A 10,783-nucleotide genomic window follows, 5' to 3' on the forward strand; every position below is an offset into this window, starting at 1 on the left:
TCTTTCTTTCTTTTTTTTTTCAAACCTGTGCCATCGCTTTAATTTCCACATTAGCGGTATAACTGGGATGCTGGCTTCAGGCACGATAACCATGCCTTGGGCGAGGGTGGAGCACAGCAGAGTCCCAGACAGGCCCAGGCTCCGCAATCCTCTTGCCTCGGTCTCCTGAGTACTTGGGTTATAGATAAGTCCCACAACATCCAGTCTGCTTCCTTTCTCAAAAAACAAAAATGGGAGTGGCCAGAACAGCCCGTCTGGAAACACCTAGCTCATCTTCTTCCTCTTTGAACGGTCTGAGGTCTGGACCGGAGGCAGGGGGACAGACAGAGTGCCCAGTCTGTGATCCTCTTTCCTGCCATCTGCCAGGGTCACCTTTCTTTTGGAGATCTTCAGCCTCATGGCTTTTGCTATCTCAATCATCCTTTTCTCACTGAGTTTCGGGTCCCCCTGCAACACTGTCAGGTCTATCTGGAAGTCATTTATGTGCAAGGCAGGCACGATTGCATACGCAGTGATCTTGGCCTTCATAGAACTTGAAATTAAGTTCCGTAAACTGCCATTGTTGTAAGTCAGGCAGGTGAAGTGCTTCAGCAGCTTGGTGTTGATGATATGGGGGATTCCAGGTCCCAGGGCACTCTCCCCCTTTGTCAATTTCTGAGCTCGAAATCTGATGAGGGCATCTAGAAACCAGATGCTCCGGGCCTGCGGGTCTCCACACTCCTCATCTGACAGCAGAGACTTCAGCATTTCTATGATGAAGGACCAGTGGCTGTTCTCTTCAACCATCTTCAGTATGTCTTCTGATGTGACCTTTCTGAATGCTTAGGATAGGTTCTCAAGAGCATCATACTCAGCCGGGGACAGAATGTCTTCGAATCTGTACATGTCTTCAGGCTTGGTTGCATCAGCATAGCAGGGAGGGAGGTAGAGGAAATCATCCTGCAAGTCATCCTGCAAGGCATCACTGACCAGAGCATTCACACCCTTTGTATCGATGATGTTCTCTGCGGCTTTAGTTACTGTGAGATTCAAAGATTCACTGCCAACTTTATTCATTCTCCTGGAGTTCAGGGACCGCTTCTGCTTGGTGCTTCCAAAGACTTCAATGCAAGAATCCAACTTTTCCCTGAAAGTCTTGGTCTGATTCTCCAGAGGAGGCTCATATTCAATAGCATCTTCAGCAAAGACTGGCTGCATGTTGAACAACTCAGCATCATATACTTACATCTGGTCAGAGGTCTTATTAAGAATTCCCACAACGTGTCTGCAAAGAGTGTTGCATTTGAGGGCACCAGTCCCAAAATTGTTCCCAACATAGGAGAGCCTGTCTGTTTCAGCTGACAGGATCTGCTGATTCTTCAGCCTGGGGTTTACCAAATCAGTGATGTTGTATAAGGTGAAGTGCATGTTGCCTGGATTCTGCAGCTTCCCATTGGAGAACTGGACCAGCAAGTTTTCTGCCTGTCGTCAGGCTCCCCACAGTACAGCCACCTTGCACTCTGTTGCACCTCTGTCTCCACGTCTTCAGTCTGTCCGTCCAGCATGGCAGACACCTGGGTAGCCATGAACTCACCAGCTCACATGGGGACGCATACACCGGAACACTGGTTTTCATAATTAGAATGAGTCTTGGGAGATGCCCTAGAGAGTATGTGCTTCATGAGAACTGACAATCTGTCATAGTGACATTCCTTAAGAGCCTTAAAGTGTTCCCTGACACACAGTGGACATTCATTCCGTGTTTGCTGAGTAAATGAATCTAGGAAAACTTCGTGTTATTATTATTATTTAAGATCTTGAGAAATTAAGAGACTTATTAAACTAATTACGTTTTCATGCTGCTGTTTCTGTGGGAGACATTTTGAGAAACCTTCAGTAAGATATCTTCTTGTCTGACTCCCATACAAAAAAGGCTAAAGAGTGTTTATGTATGTCATTGTGTGTACCTATGCATCCAGAGAAGTTTGGTATGTCCATCTCATTTTGTAAGATAGACTCACTCAGCTTAGTCCTCAGCTACTGGGTAGGGTGACTGGCAATGGGTTCCAGGGAGATGCTTGTCTCTACCTGCCTGCTGAGGGGTGGGGTTACAGATGGATGCCAGTATACTCAGCTTCTTATGTGATTGCTGGAGATCTGAACTCAGGTCCTCATGCCTGCATAGCAGGAACTTGACCTACTGAAACATCTCCCTAGCTCCCAAGCAGGTTAAGGTTTTTTTTTTTTTCCTTTTAGCTGAAATTGTTATGATGGAGAAGGAAATGGCCTCTAGAGTCTGGGTAGTGGGTTTTTCAAGACTGAGAAAGCTTCCTGCTTTAAAGATGTTGACAAGCATGGGATGGTGTATGAAGAGGCACTGGGGGATTCTTCCCGGACAGTGAATGGCACTTACAAAACAACAATGTGATGAGCTCAGTCCAAATAATTCACAAACATATGGAGTCAATTTCCCTTAAAACACACATGGTTTCAACAATTAAACACCAAAGCAATTTTCAGGGAAGAGGATACACAACGGGGATTTGATGGGGTCCATTTGAAAACTGTCTGAGGCCTTCCCTGAGCCCCACATGGAGTCACTCCCATGGAACACTTGGAGTGTGAGTTCACCAGCTGTGGGAAACACAAAGCCCCCTTCCCAATTGCAAGCTGTCAGAAACATTCACAGTAACATTCACGCAGCTCTGTGTGGGAGAAATGGCTTTGATCTAAAGGATAATAGGAGGAGTAGAATTACACATTTTTTGACTTAACACTTTCCCTGTTTGTTAAATTGGTAACATCCAAAGAGAAAGAAAGCGTTTCTATGTGTATGTGCATGTGTGTTACGATAATGCTCTCCAAGAACTCCAAATGCGTTCTCATTCACTGTTATGATGTATGCCCACGGGGAATATGTACTTCCTCTATGTCCATGATTAGGGAAGTAAGGCAAAGAACAGACAGAGAAGGGTCCTCCTGCCTGCAGCACACAGCTGGCCACGAATAGCCGGAAGCTATTTTCCCAGACCTCTGATTCCTGCTTCCAGATCCATCCTGCCTCTAGATTAATAAAGCTGTGTAACACATTACCATATATTAAGTTGAAATGTGTTCTCCTAGGGGGAATGCTGTTTTTTTTTCCAAAGAAGCTGTAGCACTTGGCAACTGGTGAAGAAGATACAATTAATGTTTTCCTTTATGAGTCAAATGATTATCCAAACTGCCTCTGTCATCTCCAGAGCCTGATACAAGATTCTGAGTTATATATCACCCAACTTGATTCTATCATCAAAAGTCTTCACACCCAGGTGAAATCCCTAAGCCCATCCTCTCCTGTGCCACCATCTTGCTTAACCTTAACCCATGTGGTGGTTTCCTAACTGCATATATGAGTAAATGTGACCCTCCCTCTTCATTTTAAGAGTATAGTAAATATATGACTTTTATACCAACAGGGGTTAGTTGATAGGATCTAATCTTCTGGAATTTTGTATAACTGCTTGTGTTTCTCAAAAAATTCCCCCTCACAGAATGGTTCCTTTAACAATTATTTAGTATGATAAGTTAAACTTCATGGAAGGCCCACACCAATGGATCTCCAACTTGGTTGAGCATTAGCTCTGGGGAGGGGGGTATTTAATTAGTGTTTATTTGCCCTTTTAACCTTTTTAGTTAGTATACAAAAAAACTGGGTTTCATTATGACTTCTCATTGTGCCGTGTTTATAACTGGTGTGAGGGTAGCCTTTAAAGACTCAGCACACCATAACAGTTGACATACCTGCTCTGAGCAGGACTCTGCAACGGCTATTGGTTAGTGATTGCATACCAAATGTTCGTTCACAGACTAGTCTTATTATCTCTGGAAATTAACTAACCCTAGAAGCACCATCTATAAGATTCAAAGCATCATAAAACAGAAAATATTTTTAGAATTGCCCAATTCCACCCATCAGAGTGCTAAATGAAGATCACAATAATAAAACTAATAATGAAAAGCTTTTTGCTAGAGTTTTCAATTAAGAGATTTTTGAGTTAGAAATTCCTTTTTCATCTTCCTAGAGAAGTATGCAATGATAACAAACAATGATATCATGTTATGGCAACCAAGGCTGACGGACAGAACAGAAACTGTGTTTCCTTACAACACAGTTAGGGTTTGAAACCAGACCTGATCGCTCACTCTACTCTGTCCATGCTGACTCCAAGCTATGCCGGTGGCCTTCTGTTTTAGTTCTGGTGACTACAGTGCACAGCAGCCATAGATTGCTTCCAGTGCCTAGCAGTTTGTCCCCCACTGTGTGGCAGGTGAAGCTGGCATTTGTTTGATGAGCTATAAACTAGAGCTATGTGCTCTTTGCTCCTCTGCTTTGCCTGGCATTAATTAATAAGAGGTCTCTCAGAAGTAGCTGCTGTGGGATTCATCTGAGGCTTCTTACCATCCAAAGGAATAACACATCCCACGGGAAGTTGGCCTCTTCTTTTCATCATCTGAAACATGCAGATGACCAATGTCTCCTGTGTGTTTGTGTCTGTGCATGCATGTTTCTGTGTGAGCACATGTGTGCACATGCATGTCAAAGCCAGAAGTCAATGTGTGTTTCTCACTTGTTCATCATCTTATGTTTTGAGCCTGACCCTGGAGCTTTGCAGATTCATCTAGACTGGCTACCCAGCAAGTCCTAGGAGATCCCTCTGACTTAGTTTTCGCTTGTGATGAGATGACCGGGGCATATGGCTACAAATGGCTTTTGTATTTTTCTTTAGATTCTAGGGGAAGAAAAGCAGGTCTGCATGCTTGCATACCCAGCACTTTGCCATCTGAGCCATCTCCCCAGCCTGACCAATGCTTCTTCAAGCACTAGCCTAAGAACTGGGTTGTACACTTGATTCCTTACCAACAGGAGACCTCAGAAACAGGAAGAAACGCTCAGAGATCAGCAAGTTAGTTTCAAAATAATGACTTCAGAGAAGAAACTGGGACAAAAGTACACTAATAGTGTGAAAAACTTACCCACCTGATGCCAAAAGTAAGACCCAGTTACTTTTCCCACACTAGTGATCTTCACCCTATGTATGCTGTGCACACTTGTTTTACCGAGTGGAGATTTGGGATATTATTTATTTTGTGATCCTCCCTAGTCCACAACACTCGGTATTGTGTAGCTAATGGCACAAGTGCTGAGCAACACTGGGTGTTTTCTTCTAAACTGGTATTCCCTGCAGAAAAGACCCATTTTGATTAGTCTTTGGTGCTTACTGTTTCCTTTCTGCCAATAAAAGGTCTTTATCATGTGTGGTGTCCTGCTGGGGAGATTAGCCCTTCGTGTTGAACTAAACCAGAGCAATTTTAGAGATGAACACTAGGATTTGCCTGTTTCTCTTTGTCCCCTGCGATAAGAGAATAGCATGTTTTAAGGACACCTTGGGGAATCCCTCTTTCTTCATAGCAGAATGAAAAGCTCTCTTTAAAATAGCCACCTACAGAGTTTTAAGAAAAGTTGCTGAGTTGCCTTTCTTACAAATATATTGCTAGTTAGAAAGAGCCAAATGGTGATTAAACACAGTCCAAAGAGGTCTGCCATGTTTGGAAAAGCTTACAGAATGGTGGACATTTCCTTCATTGACTCTAGGGAGGGCCACTTCCAGGACATAGCCACTCCCTCTTTCTTGTCAAGATACCTTGACTCCCTGAACCCACATAGTAAGGTATTTGGCTCTTCAGTAATGCACTGAGCAATTCTAACAACCATCTCTGTTCTTCTTGCAGACAAAGCAGAAAGAGCTGTTAAATGTATGTGGACATAAGTGAGGGAAAGATGAGTTTTTGGCTCTGGGGTCTTCCTTATAGTCATTGCCTGGCTCTCAGGATGACAGCATTTAGACACCTTTATCCCTTTCAGTCTTTTGCAAACAAAACATTTCTATCATTGAGTAGGAAACATTGCTTATAAGTTAGTCCAGGGGACACTGGGGTTTTCCACACCATGGCTAGTGTGGTTTGAATGAAATGTCTCCTACAAATCTCGGACATTCAGATTTTTGGTTCCCAGTTGGTGGCTATTTGGGGAGGATTAGGAAGTGTGGCCTTGTTGGAGGAAGTATGCCCCTTGAAGCAGACTTTGAGGCTGCAAAAGACTCAAGGCCACTTCAAGTTAGCTCTCTCTCCTTCCAATTTGTAGATGGAGATGTGAGCTCTCAGCTGCAGCTCCATTGCTATGCCTGCCTGCCTGCAGCCATGCTTCCAGCAATAATGGTGGTGGACTCTTAACCCTCAAGAGCCATAAGTCCCAAATAAACTCTTCCTTCTAAAAGTTGCCTTGCTCATGGTGTTTTATTATGGCAATAGAAAAGTAACTAATACAGCCAAGTAAAGAAGATCCAAGTAAAGATGGAATCCAAGTTGCTTTTATTCTTTAACTGTTTTCTGCTGGCCCCTAGTCACTGTCCTTCAGCTGAATTTTCATAGAAAACCTCTCTCCTCCCTCTTCCTACTGAGCATTAAAACATACAATGGACCCAGCATGCCTGCAGAACTTGGACATCAGAGATGGAACATCCTCCTGCTTCTGGAACTATAAGCAAAAATGGACTTTCCTGCATATTAACTAGCTTTCTTGTCGCTGTGATAAAACACAGGACAGGAACAACTTACGGGAGAAGACTGTAGTCTGGGGTCATGGTTTCGACAGGTTCCGACCAGGCTGTTAGAGCCCCTGTTCCTGTGCAAAGTATCATGACAGTAAGGGTGTGTGGCATAGAACTGCTCTCCTCATGGCTGACAGACAACAGAAAATGGGACCAGAAGGGGCTAGGAACATGATATCCCCAAGGATCCATGGGGACCTAATTTCTCCAGCTATATACAGTCTCCTAAAGTTTGGAGAAGCCCTGCAAATACTACTATTAGTTGAGCACTGAATACTGTATTAGTCAGGGTCCTCTGGAGAAATAGAACAAATAGAGTGAATGTGGTGTGTGTGTGTGTGTGTGTGTGTGTGTGTGTGTGTGTGTGTGTGTGTGTTTATGGGATTGGATTTATTAGATAGTTTATAGGCTGTGGCCCAGCTAGTCCTACAATGGCTGTCTACCAACGGAAAATCCAAGAACCCAATAGTTGTTCAGTCCACAAGGCTTGATGTCTCAGCTGGTCTTCAGTATGTGCCAAATTAAAAAACAAAAACAAACAAACAAACAAAACCCAGCTCTAATACAAGTGGAAGAATGAATTTGCCAGGGAGAGTGAGGGCAAGCAGGAAAAAGCAAGCATTTCCTCCCTCTGTGCCCTCTATATAGGCTGCCACTAGAAGGTGTGGCCCAGATTTAAAGGTCAACCTTCCTATTTCAAAAGGTCTGAATTTAGGGTGGGTCTTCCTGCTTCAAATAATCCAATCAAGAAAAATTCCTACAAGTGTATCTAGTCATCTAGTCACTTGGATTTCAGTTAATTCCAGATGTCGTCAAGTTGACAACCAAAAATAGCCACCACAAGTACCATGACCTCAACATGGTACTTTTATTAATTGAGGAGGTGGGAGACTTCATATCTAAGCCATCTGGAATTCTCATTGGAGGAACCCACATGCCAGGAAGATGTAATGAAGCAGCTAATTGTTTCTTAGTCAAGACAAAACAAAGCAGACAGACTTCCTAGTCTCAAGATTGCTGTACCATTACTAAATAACCTTTTTGCTGAAAATTTGGAGACATACCGTTGCATTTTGAAAATATTTTATTTACATCTTTTTAGTTTCTGTACATGTGCCAGTATGTGGGCACACAGGTGACTAAGGGGCAGTTTCTGTACATGTGTCAGTATGTGGGCACACAGGTGACTAAGGGGCAGTTTGCAGGCATCAGTTCTTTCCTTCTACTGTGTGGGTACTAGGGACGGAACACAGGTCATCCGGCTTCTCGGTCCTTTTACCCACTGAGCCATCCCACTGGCCCTCCGCCAGCCATTGTATATATATAATTTAAAAGGTGTTTTCTTCCTTTTTACATACCAACCACAGTTCCCCCTCCCGTCCCTCCTTCTGCCCACCTCTCACCTTCCTCCCATCCCATCCCCCCCCACCATCCACTTCTCAGAGAAGGTATGGCCTCCCATGGGAAGTCAACAAAGTCTGGTATATCTAGTTAAGGCAGGACCAAGCCCCTCCCCCCTGCATAAAGGCTGAGCAAGGTATCCCTTCACAGGGAATGGGCTCCAAAAAACCAGTGCTTGCACTAGGGGTAAATCCTGGTCCCACTGCCAGTGGCCCCCACAAACTGCTCAAGACACACAACTGTCACTCACATTCAAAGGACCTCGTTTGGTTCCATGCAGGTTCCCCAGCTGTCATCCAGAGTCAGTGAGTTCCAACTAGCCCTGGTCAGCTGTCTCTGTGGGTTTCCCCATCATGATCTTGACCCCTTTGCTCATATAATTCCTCCTCCCTCTCTTCATCTGGACTCCTGGAGCTTTGCCCCGTGCTTAGCTGTGGATCTCTGCATCTGCTTCCATCAGTTACTGGATGAAGGTTCTATGATGACAGTTAGGGTAGTCATCCACCTGCTTACAGGGGAAGGCCAGTTCAGGCACCCTCTCCACTATTGCTCGGAGTCTTAGCTGGGGTCATCCTTGTGGATTCCTGGGAATTTCTCTAGCACCAGGTTTCTCCCTATCCCCATAATGGTTCCCTCTATCAAGATATCTCTTTCCTTGCTCTCCCACTCTGTCCCTCCCCCAACTCAACCATCTCATTCTCTCAAGTTCTCTTTCTACCTCCCCTTAACTCCCCTCCTATGTTCCCAATTTACTCTGATCTTATCTATTTCCCCTTCTTAGGGGGATCCTTTTAACATCCTGTTTTTAGAACACATTCTGCCACTAGTGTGTGTATATTGGCTTGTAGTACAGTTACAGGTTGATGCTAATTTCCATTTAAATTTCAGGAGCCTTTTGGAATGTGTATTAAATGCATTTCTTTGCCTCATAAATGTATTTTATTTGGAACATCTCTTATTATATTATTAGACCTAAACTTTATTGAATACAAAATATCCTTAATTTGGTTACATTGTTAAACCATAAATATTATCAGTTTAAAACTCATAAGCATCTTTCTAGTGATTACAACCAATAAAAAATTTTATACAAGCCATTTGCACTTTTAGTAGACTAGGAAGAAATGATAAGGCAATGTGAAAAATCCTTTTGTGTACTGGAGAAGAGTGTCAAGGAGCACCTGTTCCTGCAGGAAACCCAAGTCTCTAAAGCTCTTTCTCAACTGGCCTCCATTGACTTCTCACTAATCCCATCTTAGCAGAACGGTCATCTAACCTGATTGATACATGTGAATACTGATATTGAGACTGGGACAAGAGTATCTCACTGTTCTAGTTTCACCTCTTTCGTCATGATAAAACACTCTGGACAAAAGGAACTGAGAGGTGGAAAGGATTCACTTGGCTTATTCATCCAGAGTATAGTACATCACTTAGGGAAGTCCTTACAGGAACATAAGACAGGAAGTTGAAAATAAGCCAACCTGCTATTCCATGAAACAATGCCTCTAACCAGAAAACTGACTCACAGTCAAGAAGTACAGTAAAAACCATGCAGGAATTCTTCTTGATGGCTCACTCACAGGTTCATGAATAGCCAGACATCTCATAAAGCCTAGGATCACCTGCCCAGGGAATGGTGCTGCTCACAGTGGGCTAGGTCCTGCTATATCAATTACCAACCAAGGCAATACCATATATATATATATATATATATATATATATATATATATATATATATATATATATATGCTCACAAGCCAATCTGACCTGGATAATCTCCCACTTTACTCTCCCTTTTCAGTGACTCTAAGCTGTTTCAAGTTGAAAGTTAAGGCTAAGTTGGATGCTCGCTCTCTTACAAAATTATTCCCTGTATCTCCTTCTCCTACTTCCTTCCTTTCTTCCTTCTTTCTCTCTCTGTCTCTGTCTCTCTCTCTCTCTCCCTTTAAAATAATTAGTTCTTTGAGAATTATATTCAATGCATTTTAATCATATTCACACACATCCCCCACCTCTTCTCAGATCCAGTCTCCTTCCCTACCTACCCAACTTTGTGTCCTCTTTTTTCTTTTTTAATTTTATTTTTAGTAATTAATTAATTTTCCCCAGTCCAATCACAGTTTCCCCTCACTCCTTCTTCTACTCCCAGTCTCTCCCCACAAACTTCCCCTCTCCTCCACCAAATCTATTCCTCCTCTTTTCTCTTCAAAAAAAGGACATGCCTTTCATGTATATCAGTCAGCCATGGTATGTCAAGTTGCAGTAAGACTAGGCACCTCCTCTCCTATTCAGGCTGGGTGAGGCAATGCAGTAGGAGGAAAGGGTCCCAAAAGCAGATAACAGAGTCAGAGACACCCCCTGCTCCCACTCTTAGGAGTCCCACAAGAAGATCAAGCTACACGATTGTAACATGTGTGCAATGGACCTAGGTCAATCACGTGCAAGCTTTCTGGTTGGCAGTTCAGTCTCTGTGAGTCCCTATGAGGCCAGGTTAGTTGATTCTGTGGCTTTCTTGTGGTATCCTTGGCCCCTCTGGCTCTCACAATTCTTCTTCCTCCTCTTCCACAGGATCTCTGGGGTCCACTTAATGTTTGGCTGTGGGTTTCTGCATCTGTTTCCATCTGTTGCTGGGTGAAGCCTCTCTGATGACAATAGGACTAGGCAACAGTTATGAGTACAGCAGATTAACATTAGGAATCATTCCACTGACTGATTTTTTTTGCCAGTCATGTTTGATTCTATCCTAGGTT

At 43.4% G+C, this 10,783-nt stretch overlaps 1 pseudogene; it reads right to left on the minus strand.

The window, feature by feature from the left end:
* Positions 1 to 227: 227 nt before the first annotated feature.
* Positions 228 to 1,565, minus strand: LOC128104152 (DNA-directed RNA polymerase I subunit RPA49-like; annotated as a pseudogene).
* Positions 1,566 to 10,783: the final 9,218 nt, after the last annotated feature.

This window comes from Peromyscus californicus, unplaced genomic scaffold (assembly GCF_007827085.1).
Source record: "Peromyscus californicus insignis strain IS unplaced genomic scaffold, ASM782708v3 Scaffold_8__1_contigs__length_139910024, whole genome shotgun sequence".
In the NCBI taxonomy this organism is placed as follows: domain Eukaryota; kingdom Metazoa; phylum Chordata; class Mammalia; order Rodentia; family Cricetidae; genus Peromyscus; species Peromyscus californicus.